Source organism: Erpetoichthys calabaricus, chromosome 11 (assembly GCF_900747795.2).
Source record: "Erpetoichthys calabaricus chromosome 11, fErpCal1.3, whole genome shotgun sequence".
In the NCBI taxonomy this organism is placed as follows: domain Eukaryota; kingdom Metazoa; phylum Chordata; class Cladistia; order Polypteriformes; family Polypteridae; genus Erpetoichthys; species Erpetoichthys calabaricus.
The window spans coordinates 77,709,157-77,731,337 of NC_041404.2; the positions used below are offsets into that span (position 1 = coordinate 77,709,157).

Consider the following 22,181-nt stretch of genomic DNA (forward strand, 5'->3'; position numbering starts at 1 on the left):
ATATATATATATATATATATATATATACACATATAGCCAAATCTTAATAAATTTTTATTAAGAAGAAAACAAAACCTTTTTAAATTGAGGGAAAATATCCAATAACAATTTGTTAAGGATCTGTTTTTTTGTGAAGCTGCCTTTACACAGCCTCTCCGCTGTTTTATAAATGAACGCCATATAAGGCCATCCTTTCTCCTTGCTTAGCGGTTCTGTATTGTTTTATTGTTCGTTTATTGCAATTGTTATAGTTATTGTGTGGCTATTTGAGACTCACTTTTTCTGTTCAGGTACCCATTTCCTTTATGTAATCCGCGGATTCTCCGCTACTTTTTGTTCGTTTATTATGATTATAGTTATTTATTGATTCCTTTCTTTAGCTGACTGCCTGCTCATATAAGGCGCTTTGCTGTTTTTTTGTGAAGCAGACTTTACACAGCTTCTCCGCTGTTTTATAAATGAACGCCATATAAGGCCATCCTTTTTCCTTGCTTCGCCAAGGAAGCTGCCTTTTTATTTAATCCACGGGTTCTCTGCTGTTTTATTGTTCGTTTATTACGATTGTTATAGTTCTCTTTGTATACCATGTTGTCAGTTCAGCACTCCGGTTGTAATATGACCAAGCTGTGCAAGCTTACTATTGAGAATGCAACGTATAGTTGTACAGGAGAAAAGCAATCTTGCCTCAAATCAATGGCAACCTTTTGTAGGTCTATGAACTTAATTTAGACTTTAGGTTTACACGGCTGCGGTGGGTTGGCACCCTGCCCAGGTTTGTTTCCTGCCTTGTGCCCTGTGTTGGCTGGGATTGGCTCCAGCAGACCCCCGTGACCCTGTGTTCGGATTCAGTGGGTTGGAAAATGGATGGATGGATGGGTTTACCACGGTGCTTTGTTTCCGAAGTACCTGCACTCATGAATATGTCTGTATGCGTCAGTCGCTTCATATTCTTTTCCTACATTATCAATTGTGTAATGTGTTTTTGAACAGATTTGATTCATCGAAGTGATCACTCGTGCTGCGTTCAGTCTGTTCACGTGAGCCGCTCTCTTGTGTGATGTTGCGATGTCCACGCGGCTTTATTTAATGTTAGCTAAGACCCGGCACTTAAAAGTTTCTCGCTACAGCAATTTTAACTCTGTTACAAAGTGATCCAAAGTCTCGTATATACCTCGTGTCTTCTCATTAAACTTGTATGTCGCGAATATGGTATTGCAAACGGCAGCGGGAGCGTTTCTATAAACTTAATTTAAACTTACGGTTTACACCGTGCTTTGTTTCCGCAGTAGCTGCACTTATGAATATGCTTGTATGAGTCACTCGCTCGCTTCTTATTGTTTCGCTGCCTTCTCAATTGTGTAATGAATGTTTTCTTCAGCGCTCTTTGGGGCTCTTCCTTGTTTTCTACGTACTGCGTTCACAGTCAGTTCATGTGATTATGTAGGAGGCGTGATGACGCGATACGTGACTCCGCCTCCTCCATTAGAGTATATGGACAAAAAACAGGTTCCAGTTATGACCATTACGTGTAGAATTTTGAAATGAAACCTGCCTAACTTTTGTAAGTAAGCTGTAAGGAATGAGCCTGCCAAATTTCAGCCTTCCACCTACACGGGAAGTTAGAGAATTAGTGATGAGTGAGTGAGTGAGTGAGTGAGTGAGTGAGTGAGTGAGTGAGTGAGTGAGTGAGTGAGTGAGTGAGTGAGTGAGGGCTTTGCCTTTTATTAGTATAGATTGACATTGACATTGACAAAATGATTGTTTTCTTGAGACAAATGCATCTTCAGAGGTCTCAGTAGGAATACTCTGGGAAATTCTGAAGGCATTTTAAAGATGACAGATTATTTCATATCTTTCTCACAAAAATAAATTTAAAAAAAGGTGTCAGAGTTAATTAGCGAAATTACTAGAATAGATCTAGAATGCGCCAGGTCTCCAAATGAGGCATTTAATAGGAAAAGACAGGTTTTGTAATCAAAATGTAATCTCTTCACTATTAAAGAAACAGAACAACTCATCTTTAAATTGTGACATCATTATTATGAATATGGAGAGAAGGCCAACAAGATCTTACCTAACAAGTCCACAAGCAGGAAGTCCGCAATGCAAAAACAGCAATTACCAACACAGATGGGGATAAAATTATTAACCATAAAAATATAACTTACACATTTATAGAATACTATAAGTCCTTATAATCTACTCAGTATAAAGAAGATAAGATTCAATCTAATGAGTTTCTTGATTCATTACAGATAGCACAGCTGGATACTCTCAGTGCTGTAGAACTGGATAAATCTCTCTCAGAATTACTAGATGCTTTAAACTGACTTAAAAGTGGGAAAGCAGCCAGTCCTGATGGCTACCTGTGGGATTTAAATAAAAAAAAATTCAAACAAGTTAGTTCCATTATTACTAGCAAGGTTTATAGAAGCTACCTCAAACTTTTCACTAAGTATTAATTGCTGTCTTTCCTAAGAAAAACAAGGACTTACTACAATGTGCATCCATACAGACCAGTCTCACTTCTAAATAATGATGTTAACATACTTTCCAAAGTTCTAGCCAGATGGATTGAGAAAGTGCTTCCTTCCCTAATATCACATGACCAAACAGAATTTATTAGTCATACACTCAACTTCTAACTTTTGATGTTTGCTTAATATAATATATTCACCCATTAAATCTAACACCCCAGATATCTTATTATCTTTGGATACAGAAAAAAACATTTGATATGGCTGAATAGGACTACCTCTTCACCACAGTACATAAATTTGTGTTTGTCCCAAACATATGTGCATGGATCAAACTACTTTATACTAGTTCAGAAGCCTCAGTTTGTATTAACATTATTTCAGGCTACTTCAAACTAGAAGGTGGTACTTGACAAGGAGGCCCCCTTTCACCATTGCTCTTTGCAGTTGCCATTGAACCACTGGCTCTGTATTTTCGAAATGCATCACAGATAAAGGGGACTTTCAGAGAAGGACTTGTACAGAATTTTTTCAAATTCTTTCAAAACCTGGCAGGATCTAATCAATAATATTTTAGAATAAGAAGAGATAATTATTTCCGCATTTCTTTCCCTTCTCTATTTTTTATTTATTTATATATATATATATATATATATATATATATATATATATATATATATATATATATATATATATATATATATATTCCTTTCTTTTGTTTATTTTTGCCCTATTAAAAAGCCCTAAGCAATTCTCCTTTGGCCATGCTCTCCTTCTCAAGGGTGGGATTTGATTTGTCTTCAATTCTTTTTTTGTATAAATTGATCTATTTGTATGGAATGATTACAATAAAATTAATAAATAAAATTTAAAAAAAAAGAGAAAGACTTGAAAAGAAAATCACTATATGCAGATTATATGGTACTGTATATATCTGACCCACAAAACTCTGTGGCAGCAGTCCTAAAAGCATTAACTGACTTCCAAAATGTATCTAGACTCAAAATCAATTTGTAAATTCTCTTGCATGTAATATTGGAAGGACACAATCCCATTTATCTTGGTTGAGCCTTTTCAGTTTAAGCAAAAGAAGATTAAGAGGTGACATGACTGAAGTGTTTATAATTATGAAGAGAATTAGTACAGTGGACTGAGACTGTTATTTCAAAATGAGTTCATCAAGAGCACGAGGACACAGCTGGAAACTTGATAAGGGTAAATTTCACACAAACATTAGGAAATTTTTCTTTACACAAAGAACCATAGACACTTGGAATAATCTACCAAGTAGTGTGGTGGATAGTAAGACTTAAGAGACTTTCAAAAATAGATAAAGTTTTCTTAGAATAATTAAATGGATAGGACTGGTAAGCATTGTTGGGCTGAATGGCCTGTTCTCGTCTAGATTGTTCTAATGTTCAAAAAAAATAAGATCACCATTATGTACTAATAGTGTGAAGGTGGGCCATCGCCATTATTTGGCCAGGATGCTGGGTGGATGGAAGGACTTGGGGAGAGAGCATCTGTGAGGCACTAACTCCCCTGGGGTGAAAGACTGACGCCCTCCTGAGCAGCTGCGGCACCACAAATTCCCGCAGGGCACGCTGGGAGTTGGAGTTTCGTGCAGCCCTGTGGGAGCTGCCAGGGGAAGCTGCAGAGCCCTGCCTTGAACTTCCATCACATCTGGGAGTGATTCCAAGTAATGCTAATGAAATACCTGGAGCACTCCCAGGAGCAACATAAAAGGGGCCACCTCACTCCGTTCAGGGAGCCAGAGTTGGGAGAAAGAGGGACAAAACTTGATTGTGGAGGAGTGGAGATGGAAATGAGAGAAAAAGAAGAAGAAGACAGAAGGGACTGAATAATTAGTGCCCTGTGCACTGTGCTATTGAGGAGAGCGAAGGAGCTGTGCTTCTCCTTTTGTAAATAAATGTGTGCTGTGCTGGAACTTGTGTCTCTGCCTGTCTGTCGAGGTTGGGGCAACTGGAACACCACTGGTTTCCACAATAACCAGTCGTAACTTTTTTGAAATAGTCAAACTTTTCCCCTGTTCAGCATTCCTGACAATTACCTTGCTCAGATGCGCTGTTGTTTTATTGTGGCTTTCAGAATTTTCTGCATTCATATCATGATGAATGTTGAGAAGGTGTGATAAAAATCTCTCATGTTTGTAGTAACATTGTACCTTGACAATTCCATATTCATCCCATTTTAATTATTTAAACCAGGAAAGCAAGAATGTAACACCTCCAAGGATATGGTTCAGTGTTAGTAGTAAAGCTAAATGAAAGCTGTGACCACAAAAATAATGGAGACGGTGAAACCGTGCTGCCATTCTGTGTAGCTGTGCTCATTTGAATCTTTATTGAATACAGCTTCAGTTTTAAATTACCTTTTTCTTAGGCAAAATCCAACATAAAATAATACTGAAATGCACATGTGTTCTATACAGTACGTAGCAATTAAGTATACCTTCAGATTTAAATTATTGTCAGTTTATTTCTTTGGCAAAATCCCATGTAAAATGGTATTTCAAAACACATACTTTATACCTGTATATAGCAACTAGCATAACAATAACACTGTAAACTGCCATTCTGTAAAAAATATATAGTCAGCACTTATTAAACGTACAGAACTGAACTGAAAACAAATTCAACAATAGAAAGTGTAGCTACACATAATGTTTAACAGTTTAAACATTTCATCTTTAGGTATTAACATGAACTTTACCACTTGTTAACATATGTGACGCAGAAACATAAAAAACAGAACAGAGTAAAGTCAAAAAACACTACATTATTAATCTCTCGAGATATGAGTCAACAAAGATACTATCACCTTAATACAAATGCACAATAGTTCATACATATTGGAATGCTGTCTGGAGGCAAGAAAGCATCCCATTGCTAACATGACGTCCTTTAAAAAAAATAAAGAGTTATAAGTAATGTGTTAATAGCTGTGCTGTAGACCTTCCCTTTCACTCTTGCTGATACCCATCTGTCACAAACTATTCCTGTCACTCTTTTCCACCCATTCCACCCTGCCTGCACTCTCTTTTTCACCTCTCTTCCACAATCCCTGCTACTCTGTACTGTTGATCCCAAGTATTTAGATTTGACATACAGAGTGGCAAAATGTAAAGGGCCGGGCTTTTGAATTCTTTTCTGAGTTTGCATTAGTCTAGTTATTTACCTACCTGATGTCTCCATTACAGAGCTGTGTGGAGATTAAACCGACGCCAGCATCATTTGGCACTAAGAGGGTAAAAACACCTGGTTGAATATGAGATATTGCAGATTCACTTGTGCTATGTAATTTACAGCCAGTTTACAGTGTGCAGTAAACCTAATGTGTTTTTTTTATATGAAAGAAAACTGGAAAAAAAAAACAGATGAAACAAATAAGAATGTACAAACGTGACTCAGTATCTTGGGCTGAAGTTCAAGTCTGGTTGCTGGGATGGTGAGACCATGGAGTCACTGGACAGCTAAGATGTCCTTTAACTAATTTTTCATGGAGAACACTGTAGCATTTATAACATTCTGTGTGTGTTTACTTTAAAGCAATACATAGCAATTTTAATAAAGGTAAGCTCAAAAAGGTGATGTTGAACTTCACTCAAAACATTTACATTTACTTATTTGGCTGACATCTTTATACAATATTTATGATACAATTGGTTACATTTCATTTGGTTTTCCAATTGGAGCACAGGCAGGTAAACTGACCTGCTCATGGTCACACTGGGTCAGTAGCAGGTAATATTGGCTGGGTATATTAAGACAAGGCATTTGTACACTAAGAAAGCTAACATTAGAAAAATGGCAATTGTCAAACAGGTTCATATGGGGTGATACGATAGTACGATGTATTCAAATTTAAAACATTGCACAACGCCTGGAGAGTTTTATAGACTGGAAATGGAACATATTATCAGTATAATTGCTCCAGCTAAAGGGGGATTTGCTGTAATGGTCTCTTTAGGTTTGAGTCCAGCCTGCAATGGAAGCAGCAGTAGCATTTTGCTCCTGAAGTAATTCATCACATAGTCCAGCAGTACCTTTTAAAAAAAAAAGAATTACCGCATTTCCATTTCAAGGTAATGAAGCCCCTACCATGATGTTTGCAGACTGGGGAAAGACCAGTGGAGTTACACTCTACCAACTGCTCTGTCTGACAGGTGACAAAGAGTTATGAGAGCAGATGAAGTATGACATATTTCAATGGTACAAAGATATACTGTAGGTATTTTCAGGTAAAACACAAAGACAGCTGGCAGAGAATTTTTTCTACAACAAAAATGTAACTGAGGATGAGGAAGCATGAGCAAACAGCTGATGGCAAGTAGAAATGTGTTCCTCTTTATACCAACATTCATTTATGCTGGCATTGCATTGATTTTCTTTTTTGTTTTGAAACTGCTACAGGAAGTGACCATAAGTTCCAGTTTTGTGAATAATGGCTGTTCAGTTGTTTTAAACACATTTTTGCTGATCTTTACAGCAATATAACTGTTGAGAAAGTTAAAAGATTGTTTGAAACATACAATATTTTTTGTTTTCTTTTAAGTAATGATGTGATCTGATCATTGTTCTGTTTGATAATAAGTGAGGCAAGTGTTGAGAGTGTGACAGAAGAGGCAGGTGGGTGCCTTATTTCCACTGGCTAGGTGTAGTTCCAGGCTGTCTCTATTTTGATATGTTAATGTAATCCATTGGTGAATCTAATGTACATCTACAGAGTGTAAATGAAGTGCCAATAAATGGTTGTTTTGTAATCAAGCTGTTTATGAATATAGAGGTTGGTGAAATTTATGAGAAATAAATGTGGCAGACTAACATAACTTGCTAATTTAGTGTAGGGCCAAGTAGGGGTAGAGCCAATTCTTTTAACATAGGCTGCAAGGTAGGAAACAGCAATGGCCGAGGTTGTCAATCCATCACAGTCCATTAAAAACCAACACATAACTCACAAAAGACCCATGCTACATCAAAAAATACCCCAACCCTAACAATACTGGGAATAAATGATGAAAATTGCAGTACCCAGAAAGCAACCTAAGCAGATATAGGAAAAAAGAAACTGCAAACCCCACATAGACAATAGTAAGGTGTACTATTTGAAACCAGGATGCTGTTTCCATGAGGTATCTGTCAATTAATGCCATGAGCTGCTTAAGTTACTTTCAGCACATTTTTACTACCATAGTGAAGTGTGCCAAAGTAAATATTTATTTATTAAAGTGAGAACACAAGTTATCACATATGCAAAGTCCAGTCCCTCCAAATCAGTGGAGTAGCTTGGCCATTTGTTCTTTGCCCAAAAACATAATATAGTGTAGTACTTCAAGCTTCAATCTGTTCTACCGCTCACCTCCCACTCCTTTTCTCATGTCAGTTTGTTTCCAGCCACACAACTTTCTGCCCATCAACCCTTACCTAGCACACCTACTAAATGTACACAGAAGGGCCACACGCAGGAAGTGTCTTTAAAACTCGATATAATAGGAACATTTAGGGAAATCCTCAGGGAAACACCTGAAATTAGGAAAACTGTCTGAAAGTAGTGGGGCCATTGCAGAAGAACTCTTTCTGGTAGCTCCAGGTACCCTTGAATCTCTAAGGTAAAGGTGCCCTTGGCAGTTTCCTAGCATATGGCTGTGAGACTGTGAATAGGGGCTGATCTTTAACTTCAGCTAAAAGAAATGATGAAAGTTTCAGAATATTTTTTGATTCTACTATGGGTGCAGCTGTGGCCAAAAGTTTTGAGAATGACACAAATATTAATTTTCACAAAGTTTGCTGCTTCAGTGTTTTTAGATCTTTTTGTCAGATGTTTCTATGGATACTGAAGTATAATTACAAGCATTTCATAAGTTTCAAAGGCTTTTATTGACAATTACATTAAGTTTATGCAAAGAGTGAATATTTGCAATGTTGGGCCTTTATTTTTCAAGACCTCTGCAATTCACCCTGGCCTGCTGTCAATCAACTTCTGGGCCAAATCCTGGCTGATGGCAGCCCATTCTTGCATAATCAATGCTTGGAGTTTGTCACAATTGGTGGGTTTTTGTTTGTCCACCTGCCTCTTGAGGATTAACCACGAGTTCACAATGGGATTAAGGTCTGGGGAGCTTCATGGCCATGGACCCAAAATTTCAATATTTTGTTCCCGAGCCACTTAATTATCACTTTTGAAGTATGCATATCCTCAACCTCTTGGGCAGGAATCAGGGTTGTAAAATGCAACATGCATCATACATATAAGTCAGTTGATATCGTGACCTGTATGGTTTCTGCTGTGCTCAGGAGACTTTCAACTGGAGATCTTTTTAAGTAAGTGTTGGGGAGAACATAGAAACCTCAGTGCTCAAGAAGCAGGTGTCACAAGTGACACTCAAGTAAGAAGTGGTGATTCATAGCAAGTAACCATTTCCTTAGTAGGACTCAGTAATGTCATCTTTGAAATCTCTGGAAGCTGGCCTCCCACAAAACTCAGTGAGCCCTGAAAGAGAAAAGTGTGAAAAGATAAGTCATGCTTTCAGGCAAATCAACAGATGCAATGTTATAAGAAAACAAAGATACAAGAATGTTTGCTGTTCTACAGTTTTATTTCCAAACATATGTTAACTTTTAACTCAGTTAACATATTCTTGTGGTTTCTGCAAACCCTACACTGCTGCTGACAGAGTGAGAAATGGAACTGCTGACCCACATTTGTAGAAATAGCTTTATCTTTAGCAACAGTAGTTTTAGCTTAACTGCTGGGCTGCCTTGTGAGAGACTGTGCAACGTTGCACTGCTTAACCTATCTTGGTGATCCAAGTAAACTGACTGCACATTTTCCTGTTTTGCAAGACAAACATCAGAAAATATATGTTGAATAACAGTAAACTGTGAAGTAACCATTGTGGTAGATAGCCCAGACACAGACAGATGGACATTGTTTTAACTCCCAATACACGTTTATTTACACAGTATAAAAAGTGCACAAACCCAGTGCCGTAGCACCAATCACCCCACAAGTCCAGGCCAAAACCACACTCTGCCTTTCCTCTCTTCAGGCCACCTCTTTCCTCTCCCAGACCTTGTCCTCTTCCACCCAACTCCAGCCCCGAATGAAGGGAGGCGGTTCCTTTTATGTTCCTCCAGATGTGCTCCAGGTGTGCTCCAGCAATCTTCCCGAAGTGCCGGCTGTATCCCCAGAAGCACTCCGGGTGTCCCTGCTCCTCTTCCCCCAAGCACTTCCTGGTGTGGTGGAAGTGTTGAGGTCCAGGGCTCTCCAGGCATTGGGGTGCCCCCTGGAGGTGACCACGGGCCCCTACAGGGTTGAGCTTCAAAGCTCTGTACCCGTGGCCCCCACACCAACCACCCCCTCGTGGTCTGGAGGAGCCGTGAGCCCTCCTCCGGTCCTCCTAGGCGTCCCGGCTGGGTACCAAACCCAGCTGCATGCCACACCATATACATGCAAAATTACAGAAAGTAGTTAAGGCTGTATATAATGTATAGTATTTCAAGCCAGTAGCAGCATCAGTCACAAGTGTAAGGTAGCAACACATTCCCATTCTAGATTCAGAGATAAACAAGTTTGAAATTGTCTATTTGCCTGAAAGAATGCCTTAGACTGTGAAAGAAAACAAGAGAGCATTGCTTAAAAAGTTCCACTGAAGTAGAGCTCTGAAAAAAAGAAATTAGAACACCTTTTTGCAATTAGTAAGAACAAAACCAGCCACTGTGAATTTACTTGAACAGTTTTCTAAATCAAATTCTTACATTTTCATAAAGGTCAGACTCTTATATTTTTAAGCTTTATGATGCTATCAAGAGGAGATTAATTCTTTACAGTCAGCAGACAGGTGAGTGATGACACAACAAAGTTCTTATTGTAGATTGTTGTTCATGCGACAAGCCTGAAAAATCTATATATACAGAATAATTCACCAAGTCCATGGCAAGCAAGATGCACGCAAGACATGGCAAGCAAGACGCACGCAAGACAGAGCCACGCCCACCAACTCACAGAGCCCCACCCACCAACAATTCACTAAGCAGCCGACCATGGCACGCACAACAGAGCCCCGCCCACCAACAATTTACTAAGCAGCCGACCATGGCACGCAAGACAGAGCCCAGCCCGCCAACTCTAACACTCCTCCCACGTCCATTACCTTCACATTGTTTTCCTTTTATTTCTGATCCCGTTCAACAACTATATGGCGACATTGACTTCTCAACTGTGACTCCGGAACAAATCAGTACGTGAGCTATATTAAGCGTCACCAACGAAGACTCGCTACACGTAATGAACAAGTACTGAAACTTATCCCTACCGACAAAGTAACTTTCACCAGCGTTGCCTCCATCGTCACAGATGATCCCGCAGATCAAGTTTCATTCCCCGAAGAATTTCTTAACAGTCTTACTCCCACTGGCATGCCTCCGCATAAACTCAGAATTAAAATAGGTTCTAGCTTCTCAGAAACCTCATGCCAGCAAGAAGTCTCTGTGATGGCACTAGACGGACTGTTGCCAGCATTCACCGCAATGTACTGGAGTGTAAAACTATCGCAGCTCCTACCTCACAAACTGTCCTTATTCCCCGGATATCCCTGACCCCATCTGATTCAAATTTGCCTTTTACTTTTACACGCAGACAATTTCCTGTTAGATTGGCCTTTGCAATGACAATTACTAAGGCACAAGGACAAACTTTCAAAATGATATGCCTGTATCTGCCAAACCCAGTTTTCAGTCACGAACAATTGTATGTTGCTCTCTCCAGAGTTCCATCTTTTCATTCACTCACAGTCGTATCCTCAAACCCACCCCATTTGGACAACAGTGTCGTTCAGGAAGTGTTCACCCATCAATAAATAATTATGTGGCGTATGCTAAGCCGCGGGTTGGCTAGTTCAGTTTAATTTGCCTCCTACATAGCTTCTAACTAAGGATAACTGATGAATTTTGCTAAAGTGTTTACACCGGTGACCTTATTTGCTGAATCTTTTCCTGATCATTCTCTGTGAGGCATTTTTTTTCCCGTGCCCCATTATGCTTTGTGAAGCCAATGTGACATCACAGAGCTATAGCAGCAATGCACAGAATTTTCATACTTCTAAGATCGTTGCCAGTCTGCTGAAAGGGGTATTTCAATAGCCTGGAGTCTCCACCCTGGAGCTACAAGTAGTGGAGTTGCTCTGAATGTCTGCAGTCAGACTCTGATAGAAACCCACTGGAGTCAACTCTTCCTACTTGCAGTTCCAGTTTGGAGGCTAAGACTATAAGAACTGAAGTATGAAAAGGAATACTCATTCAATTCCTATATGAGAATTTTAATCACATCATATGATTTCTTAAGGAATAAAAGATATCTTTCTTTTAATTACTGTTGTGACTTACTTTTTCTTTCACATATTCCACACTAGGACATAGTAATCACACTGTGAATCATTAGGAAGTGCCTGGTTTTTGTGCACAACACACTGGATCAGAGGACATCATTCAAATGAAATATACTTTAAGGACCATCCATCCATCCATCCATCCATCCATCCATCCATCCATCCATCCATCCATCCATCCATCCATCCATCCTCTTCCGCTTATCCGAGGTCGGGTCACGGGGGCAGCAGCTTGAGCAGAGATGCCCAGACTTCCCTCTCCCCAGCCACTTCTTCTAGCTCTTCCGGGGGAATCCCAAGGCGTTCCCAGGCCAGCCAGGAGACATAGTCCCTCCAGCGTGTCCTGGGTCTTCCCCGGGGCCTCCTCCCGGTTGGACGTGCCCGGAACACCTCACCAGGGAGACGTCCAGGAGGCAGCCTGATCAGATGCCCGAGCCACCTCATCTGACTCCTCTCGATGCGGAGGAGCAGCGGCTCTACTCTGAGCCCCTCCCGGATGATTGAGCTTCTCACCCTATCTTTAAGGGAGAGCCCAGACACCCTGCGGAGAAAACTCATTTCAGCCGCTTGTATTCGCGATCTCGTTCTTTCGGTCACTACCCATAGCTCATGACCATAGGTGAGGGTAGGAACATAGATCGACTGGTAAATTGAGAGCTTTGCCTTATGACTCAGCTCCTTTTTCACCACGACAGACTGATGCAGAGCCCGCATCACTGCGGACGCCGCACCGATCTGCCTGTCGACCTCACGCTCCATTCTTCCCTCACTCGTGAACACTTTAAGGACCACCGATAGAAAAGTTCAAAACCACACAGAACTGACAATTCAATAATTTGTTTATACAAGTGTATTGACATTATTTTAACGGAAAAAAAATCAAGCTGCTGTAGTGGGCTGGCACCCTGCCTGGCGTTTGTTTACTGTCTTGTGCCCTGTGTTGGCTGGGATTGGCTCCAGCAGATCCCAGAGACCCTGTAGTTAGGATATAGCAGGTTGGATAATGGATGGATGAAAAATGAAGCTGCTTCCCTCAAATGTGGACATCTTCAGTTTTAGGTCTACTTGGAACTCCTCTGAAATAACAAACATGAACACTTTTTTACACTTTCTTAAAGGTTTGAAATTGATGCTCACCCTTGTTTCTTCCACTAAACTCCCATTCTAGAGTTATCCTGAACATAATAAGGCATCAGAACATTCTCATAAAAGAATAAGAAGGGTATTTATTGATGGAAAATGATTAACAGAAGAGAAGGTAATTCAGAAGGATGAAAATAACGCAACCACGGGGATAAAATAACAAACTGACCCCAAATAAGTGAGAATAGGCATTTTTTGCTAATGATGGACTGAAATACTTTACATCTGGTATGTCAAACTCATTTTGACTGAGGACCAAATAGAACACTTGATACTAGAATATATCAACAAACTACTACTGCAAGACACAAATGTACCTGTCTACTCATCACATGTTCTACCTTGTTTCCCTGTTGAAACTCTCTCCATTATCAGTTTTAATTTTTTGGAGAGTGCAGCAGGTTAAAAAGCTTCCAGTAGCCACAGGAACGAAATTAGCACAGAATGTAAAAAATGATGTCAGTGCCAGGGCCAGCTCTACTGTTTGTGCTATCCTAAGTGAAGCTGTAAATGATGTCTCCCATTCTATTTTACCCTTTGATATGGTATTACTGTACCTATATAACATTTTGCTTATAATCTGGTAGTTTGTACTGATTATGAACAGATTTATATATTTAATTTATCCTGTTTAATGTTGAAAACTGAAATTTGGAAGGATTGTTCATATAGGGCAGTATGTATCTGCTAAGATAGGACATTTCAGTATATCAATACTTAGGTGTAATAACAACCTCTAAAATAGAAAAAATAAATCTAAAAATGCTTTGACTGATTTGATTGAAATTTGGTGACACTACAGAAAAAGAAAATTATCTGACCGATGTCTTTTACTTGTATTTATTTAAAATAATACTGTACAGAGTAGGCTATGCTGAGATGCCATGGTTGGTGCAGCGGTGAGACAAAGCCCAGAGAGAAACAGAGCCATGTGGCTGCCTGGGCACTTACCAGTTAATGCAAATAAAGGCTACCAGTAGAAGTGTTGGGCGGGGTACACAAAGAACAGCACTGACCAATAAGATGGATGGACAAGTGAAGAAGGGGAGGCTCTTAGCACAGGATAAACAGACGTGATCAAATGTGGCATGTAGAGTGGGCTGTGAGGTGGAAGGAGAAAAACTCACCAAAGTTAAAAAAAGACATGACTAGACATCATGCTACAAAGTTTGAGTGTGGCTACCAGATGCTGTGGCTATGAACGTAGGTGTTACTTCACCAGAAGCAAAAAGGTTATGGAGAGAAAAGTAAAGGAAGAAGTGGTATCCAAGACAAGCCAGGAGGGATGGAGTCTATTGGTTGTTTAAAACACAATTGCAGCTCAATTACCGGTCTCCCCAAGGCCAAAACAGAGAGGAGGTGGACACTGTACTGTACATGTTCTTTTCACCTGTTTTTTTTTTTTTTGTACAGTCCTTACCTCTTTCCTGTTTTCAGCCTTACTCTACTCTTTCATAAAAAGTTCTTCCTTTGGTTGTCTACAGTAGTGACACCCACAAAGGGGTCACTGCAATACATTTGCAGGGAGAAAACAACCCCAAAATTAAAAATATTTAATTGATTGTATGGGAAACAAATGTATAGCCTGCAAAGGTCATTGCTGTTTTTAGTAAGTTAATGTAAAACACGATTCAGTGCTAGAACTTTATTGACTCGCTTTGGCTTGTAGTGTAGACCCATCAATAAAACTAAAAACAAATTTTAAAAAATAGATGCTTGAAAATATGACTGATCAAAAACACAAAAACAAAGGCTTGAATGAACAACATAAACAAATAATAATACTATAGTACAGCAGACCAAACCGTACTCTGACTTATCAGGTGTGCTGGTATACACATAATTCTGGTTTTACTTCATTTTTAACTTGTTTGCTTATTTTTATTAACTATTTAATTATTTGCCCTTTTCATTGTAATTCTAATTGTTTTATTTCTTGTATGGAAATGCATGATATATATTATAATAAGACTCGATCAAGAGCATAAAAGTTCGGGGAATTCCACCTCATATACCTGAAAATATGCAAAAGAAAAAATGACATCTTTACAAACTAGTATTCAAAATGGAACTGATACAGAGAAGGAAAGATGGCGGATTTATATTGGGAAGGCTGGAAGAGGAGGGATCTTGCAGGGACTAGAACAGGAAATTATGTCTTTAGAAGGTGCAATCTTGAGATTCGGAAGTGATGTCTTTAGGAGTCTGGCTCTACAGAGGAGAACAAAAGGAGAGAGTATCATTTGACAGCACCAACCCCTGGCTAGGCTGAGAAACATTTATTTTTGAGCCCGTAAATCATCTGCAATGCAACACGTGTGACAATATATAACAAACTTAGGACAACGTTTCACTACTTGATTTCCTTGAGGAGCAGAGTGGAATTTTATTTAAACAAGTATTTAAAGGTGTGTTTAGTTGTAAGTGATATATTTATAAATTTATGTTATGTAGTGAGATGAAAATGTAAAAACCATTAAGTACAATCTTTGTGTATTTTAAATGTAATTTAAATTTGTTTTTATGCAGGAATAATAAAGCAAATAATAAAACACTTAAATTGCTAAGATAAATAATTCATAAATAGGAAAGCACATTAGAAAACATCAGGAAAAAGAATTGAGGGGGAGTGGAAGGTGCAAGAATCTTCAGAAGCTTGAGGTCATCACTGTAATCTGAAGCTAAGCAGGGGTGAAATAAAATTGGGTATCTTGAACCACCCAAGCATGCATGTGTGGTAATATTAATTAATATCTACTTACTTGACTCTACCAAATGGCCACATTTGAGTTGAAGAGAATGAAAAACAGTTGTTGAGCTCCAGTGGGTATAAAGTTTGAGATCTAAGTAAGGAAAATGAAAAAAATAAAAAAAGAAATAGAAAAGTTGTAAGTTAAACAAATGCAGATACATGAATATTTTGAAAATGCCAGCATGAGGATGAGAAAATATGTAAAAGGCCACAAAAATTGGAGGATGGTTGACTGGAGACAGGTGAAGCAAGGTCTGTAGGTCAAAATAAGGTGAAGGGATACGTAGTTAGTGATTCTCCATTGTTTCCCACTGGTCCTTGTAGTACATTTTCAGTCTTCCAGAGCAGTGTTACTTCCATTGGCCAGTCTGATCTCAATATATGGTTCAATATTAATGAAAGCCACAAGTATAACTGTATCAAGTATCAAATAGAGTATATATACACATTTTTTCCAAGCTAAATTATAAACCCTTGACTTTAATTACATTACTGTTATATATATAAAATTGCTAATTTTCTGTAATTCTTTCTTAAATTGTTTAGAGAAATAAAAGTCTTTAGCCAGACAACTGTTAATCTCATGAATGAATGAATCTCCGGGACTCTGACTGTGTTTGGCTTGTCAGACCTTCTACAGTCTGACAGTGTTTCTTCAATTCACTGATGGATAGACGATGCTGTTTATTAGTTTTGTTAATTAGTTTCTACTTTTTTTTTTTTTTACATATTTAAAATAATCTGTATCCTTAACCAACTGAGGCATTCCTTTTTGTGATTTTGAGCTGTACAAGAAATAAATTGTTGTTATTGTTTTCAATGAAAACCTAGTCCTTCAGGCCAAATTCTGAATGTGCTCATTCTAGGCAGAAACTAGTGGTGGATGGATCAGCAATCCATAACAGGACACCTTTGTGCTCATATTCACTGATTCAGGGACAGCTGAACATTTCTGCTTAAGCAAACATTGATTAATGCTTCAAGGTAACTAGGAAACCTTTACTCAAATACAGAAAAGACTTTCAAACTCCACACAGACAGGCCCCACCTAGCAGAAGTTAAAACACAAAGTTTAGGTGCTGTGAAGCAGCAGTTTTAATCAGTGTCCTGCCCAATTCGTAAACTGTTCAAATTCTTATAGTGAGAACTATAACAGGGAACTTGCATTACAGAAGACTGCAGGCAATTATATATTTATGTATCTGTTGATCAATCTTGACCTTGTTAACTCACCTATCCCCTTCTGCAACTTGGGAGTAAAGAATTATTATGCAATAAAACTTTACTTTCAGTTAGTCTGCTCTTGTGTCACCATCACCTCACTTTTCAAGACCTGGGGCCTCATGTATAAACAGTGCATATGCAAAAAATGTTGTGTACACCCGTTTCCATGCTGACTTCCAGATGTACAAAAACTAAACTTGTCGTAAAGCCACGCACATTCTCATGCCACGCCTTACCCTGAGCATACACAAGTTTCCACTCTTTTTGCAAACTGGTGGCACCCAGCATCAAAACAGTGCTACTCTTCCTGTGTGGTTTCTCATTTTTTTTAGATTCACATCCTTTATGTGGCTTAATCAAATACACTGAAATTAACCGCAAATCATTTAAAAATTTAAGGCATCTGATTGTAATCAACCTGTAACCATATAATGGTGCACGGAATGGCCAAGATATTCCAAATACCACAGCTGCTTTAGTGTTGTTACTCTCAGTGCACCACTCAGAGTATTTTAACCCACTGTATCTGAGTGTGGAATCATAGCTGTACAGCAGCTGATCGGAAAGCTCTACGGTGGGCTATGCATTGGATTCTTTATCCAATGCAATCCTCACCATCCCTGGCACCTTTTGAGGTGTCTACTGCTATGGCCTCTCAGGCTTCTTCTGCCCAGCATCTGTTCCCCCCTGAAATTCTCCTGTGTAATGCACACATTTAGGTTTAATTAGGTTTAATCAGTAGGTTAATCAGTTGTTGGATGGCTATGTAACTTTGTACATGAAAGGTACAAAACTATTTGATATCACAACGAAATATTGAGTAAAGGACTGCCAAATAACCAAAAATTATTTCTATAAACTATTTTCTCTTTGTACTTCAGTTCCATCCCTATTAAAAAGAAATGAATGTTAGGTGAGTTGGAAGTTCCAAATATGTCTGTGTGAGTGAGTATGCCCTCCAGCGGACTGGTTGTGTGTTGATTCTTGCTTTACACACAATGCTGTAGGGACTTTCTGTCTCGTGACATTATTCAGGATTAAGTTACATTTTTGAAAAGGGGTTAAGGTATTCATGTTATTTTGTGACTGATTCACTCAGTATTGTTGGAGCTTCAAAACGTTTTTGTAGAAACACTGTGATAAGAAGCAGTATCTTTTTTCCTTCATCTCCTATGAATATCACATGATATAGCTGCATGGTGTTATTATTTTGGTAGAAAGTTGTGATGCTCATTTATTTAAACTAGCAGAGTCTGAAAGACTTGGAACAGACCTCCAAAAGTTTTTAGAGTTCATTGCTTTGCTTGGACTTCCTCTTTTTACTCTTTCTCTTCCTCTTCACTGGCATTTTTGACAAGTTCATTGTGGTTCTACTCTGTGAGTTTGTGTTTAGGGTTCGCAAGCAACCTTTCTAACTCCTGAGGCTATACAGTATACGTGCAATGTGTTTCATCATCGGCAGATGAAATTTAGTGTAATTTGCTGACAACCTATATTTTGTATATTTTATCGACCCCATGTGTTTTGCAGTGATTACTGAGAATAAACTTTAATTTCATGTTTTCATGTAAAGCAAAGGCAAAAAAAAAGTTTATGATATCATACCAGACAAATGTGACCAGCCAGCAGAAAATGATATGAAAAACATCCATAGAGGGGAAAAAAAATCGCCCAAACTACCCATGTTGCATATTGTAATTTGCTTGTCAGTTATTTAGACATTTGCTTACAACACGCAAAACACATCTTAAACAAGAGATGCCAATTCACATGGGATTGATTTTTTGAACATTTGCCTCTTCATCCTTCATTGGTCAGGGGTCCTGTCCGTTGCTTGTGTTTTGCATGTTGTGAGTAAATGACTGAAAAACTGGAATGTGGATTTTGCAACATCAACAACATTAGCTATTTTTCCTGTGAACATTTTTCATATCATTTGCTGTGGTACTGCTCTGGTTACGATTGGCTTGTATTATATCAAATTTTTTTTATCTTCAATCTCCATGAAAACATGAGATTAAAAATCTTTCTTGGTCATTAATACAAAACACATGGGCAAGTAACATATAAAAAATATAATTTTTGTGTGAAGTATTCCTTTAATAATATGAAAAAATGTAATTTCACATATAACTCATTATAGTCCAGTCAGGCACAACCTGCTGTGAGAACAGTGGCAGAAAATGAGCTTGACAAGACAGAACCTTCTATCACAATAACATAGGTGTTCTAAGGCAAGGGAAGACAAAAACCTCCTTGAGAAATAAATGGGCAAAGCCTTCATTCATCTAAACTTTCAAAGTTTCATTAGGAGTAAAGATGGTGAAAACAGGATATATAGATTTAAGTCTGATAATTAACCTTTATTTCTTGAAACGCTTGTAGGTGGTGTGGCAATGCTAAAAGAGAACTTTGATATAATATAATAGTATTCAAACTGCTGCATAAGGAGAGAGTGTAGATGGCAGGACTGAATTTCCAGCACACATCTCGTCAAGAAGAAAATAACCAATGTTTGGAGGGCCTGTCATCCAAAAGAATTAACTAAGTGTGAAATTGTGGAACTGTAAGATTGAAATTATTTCTGTTGACAAAGAAGGATGCCAAAACTGAAGAACAATATGCAGTGGAGCTGCCGAAAAGGCAGGAATCTGGAGTTGTGAGGATTTGAGTGTAGATCAAAGGTTAATGATGAATTGATTATAGCTAAGCAGGTGCATGACATAATATGACCTGTGATTATTTCCGGTAAATATGGAAAGAGGACAGTGGAAGATGAGATGTGCATTTTCCAGGTGCTTATGATAGGTATTTGTTTTGGTTTTTTTTTTGGTGTTATTTCCTCAATGGTGTCACTTTGCCTGTAATTGCAGAGTAGTTTCCTTAGCTTTTTTAGGGTTTAGTAATTTATCTACTGTGTAAAATAATAAATATGCCAGGTTGTTTGTGGACACAACATGCTGTTTATGTGTGGTTTATCCATGTGTGAATGTGTGTTAGTCTCTCCTGTCTTGGTGGTAAGAATTACAATATTTTACCCATAGGAGATGGACAGTGTGAGGACTGTTTAAATTAAAGGTTCATTCCCATTTGTAAAACAAAACAAAAAAAGCTAAGCTGCAAAATAGGGTGGCCCTCAGCTTAATTGGGTCCAACAATAGTGCCGTGTCTGCCACTAACATGCACACACAGACCCTCTTAGACCTTATAAATTTGGAATAGCAAATTAAATTAAAGCACATATATTTGGGAATATTTGAGGAATGCTGGACTACATGGAGAAAGAACCAAGCAGACACAAGCATAATGTAATGTTCCACAAAGACAGCAACTAGGAATGGGATTTGAACCAGACCACCGATTCCACAGAGTATTTAGCCAGTGTGGCAGCATGACAGTAATCATACATGTATCTTTTAAAAATAATTACAGTTTCAAAACAATTTTACAAATACTGATGAAGCACATCACTGTGTTACTATCTTAGTTAGTTTAGTTAATTTTATTTGCAAATGTAAATAATTGTTTAATGTGTACCTGTGGTGTTCTGCTGCAAATAAGAAATTCAATACCAAATGTTTTTTCATAGGGTTTTCTGATATCAATAATAGAGCTATTAGTCTCAACCCCGCAGGACACTAGGTAAGTGATGCACACAGGTGTCACTCCAATGTGACTGGAAAGCTTAATGCACAGCCGGAGCACAACCAGCACTAGTAGAAGAAAGTGGGGTCGCAAAGTCAAGACTCTTCTCTATTTAAAGAAACGTGTCTATCGCCCACCTCTGCCTTTCAAACGTCCAATTACTGTGCAATAAAATGGATGAGCTTCTTGAACTTGTAAGCTCTTAGACTTATTACTCTTTCACTTCAGTGTTTTATTTACCAATACTTGGCTGAATGAAAATCCAGACTTCTAGGATATATATATAGCTGATTGAAGTTATGGTCTCTGCAACAATTCCTGTTACACTGATATCAAAGTGTTGGGAAGAAACTGCTTATCTGTTCTTGAATTTTGGAGAATTAATTGTAAGCCATCTTATCTTCCGAGAGAGTTTGGTGTTTTGATTTATGTTTATGTTATCCTTTTATCAAATGTTAATATTACAATGCAGACTTTAGCTGATCATGTTTTAGCTGCTGAGAATGAACACCCAGATTCCACAGTTATTATACTGGGTGACTTTAATAATTCCACCTTAGTATCACAGCATCCCAAAAATAAGCAGCTGATGATATGTTGTACTATTTAAAGACCACTGCTACATCACTTTCACAGATGTCTACTGTGTCATTCCACAGGCATTTTGGGGCAAATCTGCCCACACCATCATAGTTTTTGTCTCCTCTTATTGACAAGAAATCAAAAGTGCATGTGTTGACTTATGAGATTGTGGAGAACCTACAGTATGTATTGGATTAGATGAGTATATGAACACAGGAACATTTTGTCAAGGAAGCTGTATTCCTACAAAAACAATCAACAAACACAGTGTTGACACACCATTGTTCATTAAAAAGCTAAAAACAAATATGAATAGCTAAGGAGAAAGCTATTAAATGTTGTGTCCTTAAAAACACTTCTAAGATATTAGAAAGAATATATATATATATATATATATATATATATATATATATATATATATATATATATATATATATATATATCCATCCATCCATTTTCCAACCCGCTGAATCCAAACACAGGGTCACGGGGGTCTGCTGGAGCCAATCCCAGCCAACACAGGGCACAAGGCAGGGAACCAATCCCGGTCAGGGTGCCAACCCACCACAGGACACACACAAACACACCCACACACCAAGCACACACTAGGGCCAATTTAGAATCACCAATCCACCTAACCTGCATGTCTTTGGACTGTGGGAGGAAACCGGAGCGCCCGGAGGAAACCCCACGCAGACACGGGGAGAACATGCAAACTCCACGCAGGGACCCGGGTCTCCTAACTGCAAGGCAGCAGCGCTACCACTGCGCCACCGTGCCGCCCTTATATATATATATATATATATATATATATATATATATATATATATATATATATATATATATATATATATATATATATATATATAAAGAAATCTTTAAATAATCACTAAAAAAGATAGCAATGACAGTTTGTATTTTGAAACAATTTAAAACTATCTTGAATTATATT

General features: G+C 38.3%; 1 long non-coding RNA gene across 1 annotated transcript in view; it reads right to left on the reverse strand.

The window, feature by feature from the left end:
• Nucleotides 1–492: 492 nt before the first annotated feature.
• Nucleotides 493–22,181, reverse strand: part of LOC127529622 (uncharacterized) — a 32,314-nt gene continuing 10,625 nt past the window's right edge. Inside the window, exon 2 of the long non-coding RNA XR_007936248.1 lies at nucleotides 493–701. This is a non-coding gene — a long non-coding RNA (uncharacterized LOC127529622). The remainder of the gene's footprint in view (nucleotides 702–22,181) is intronic.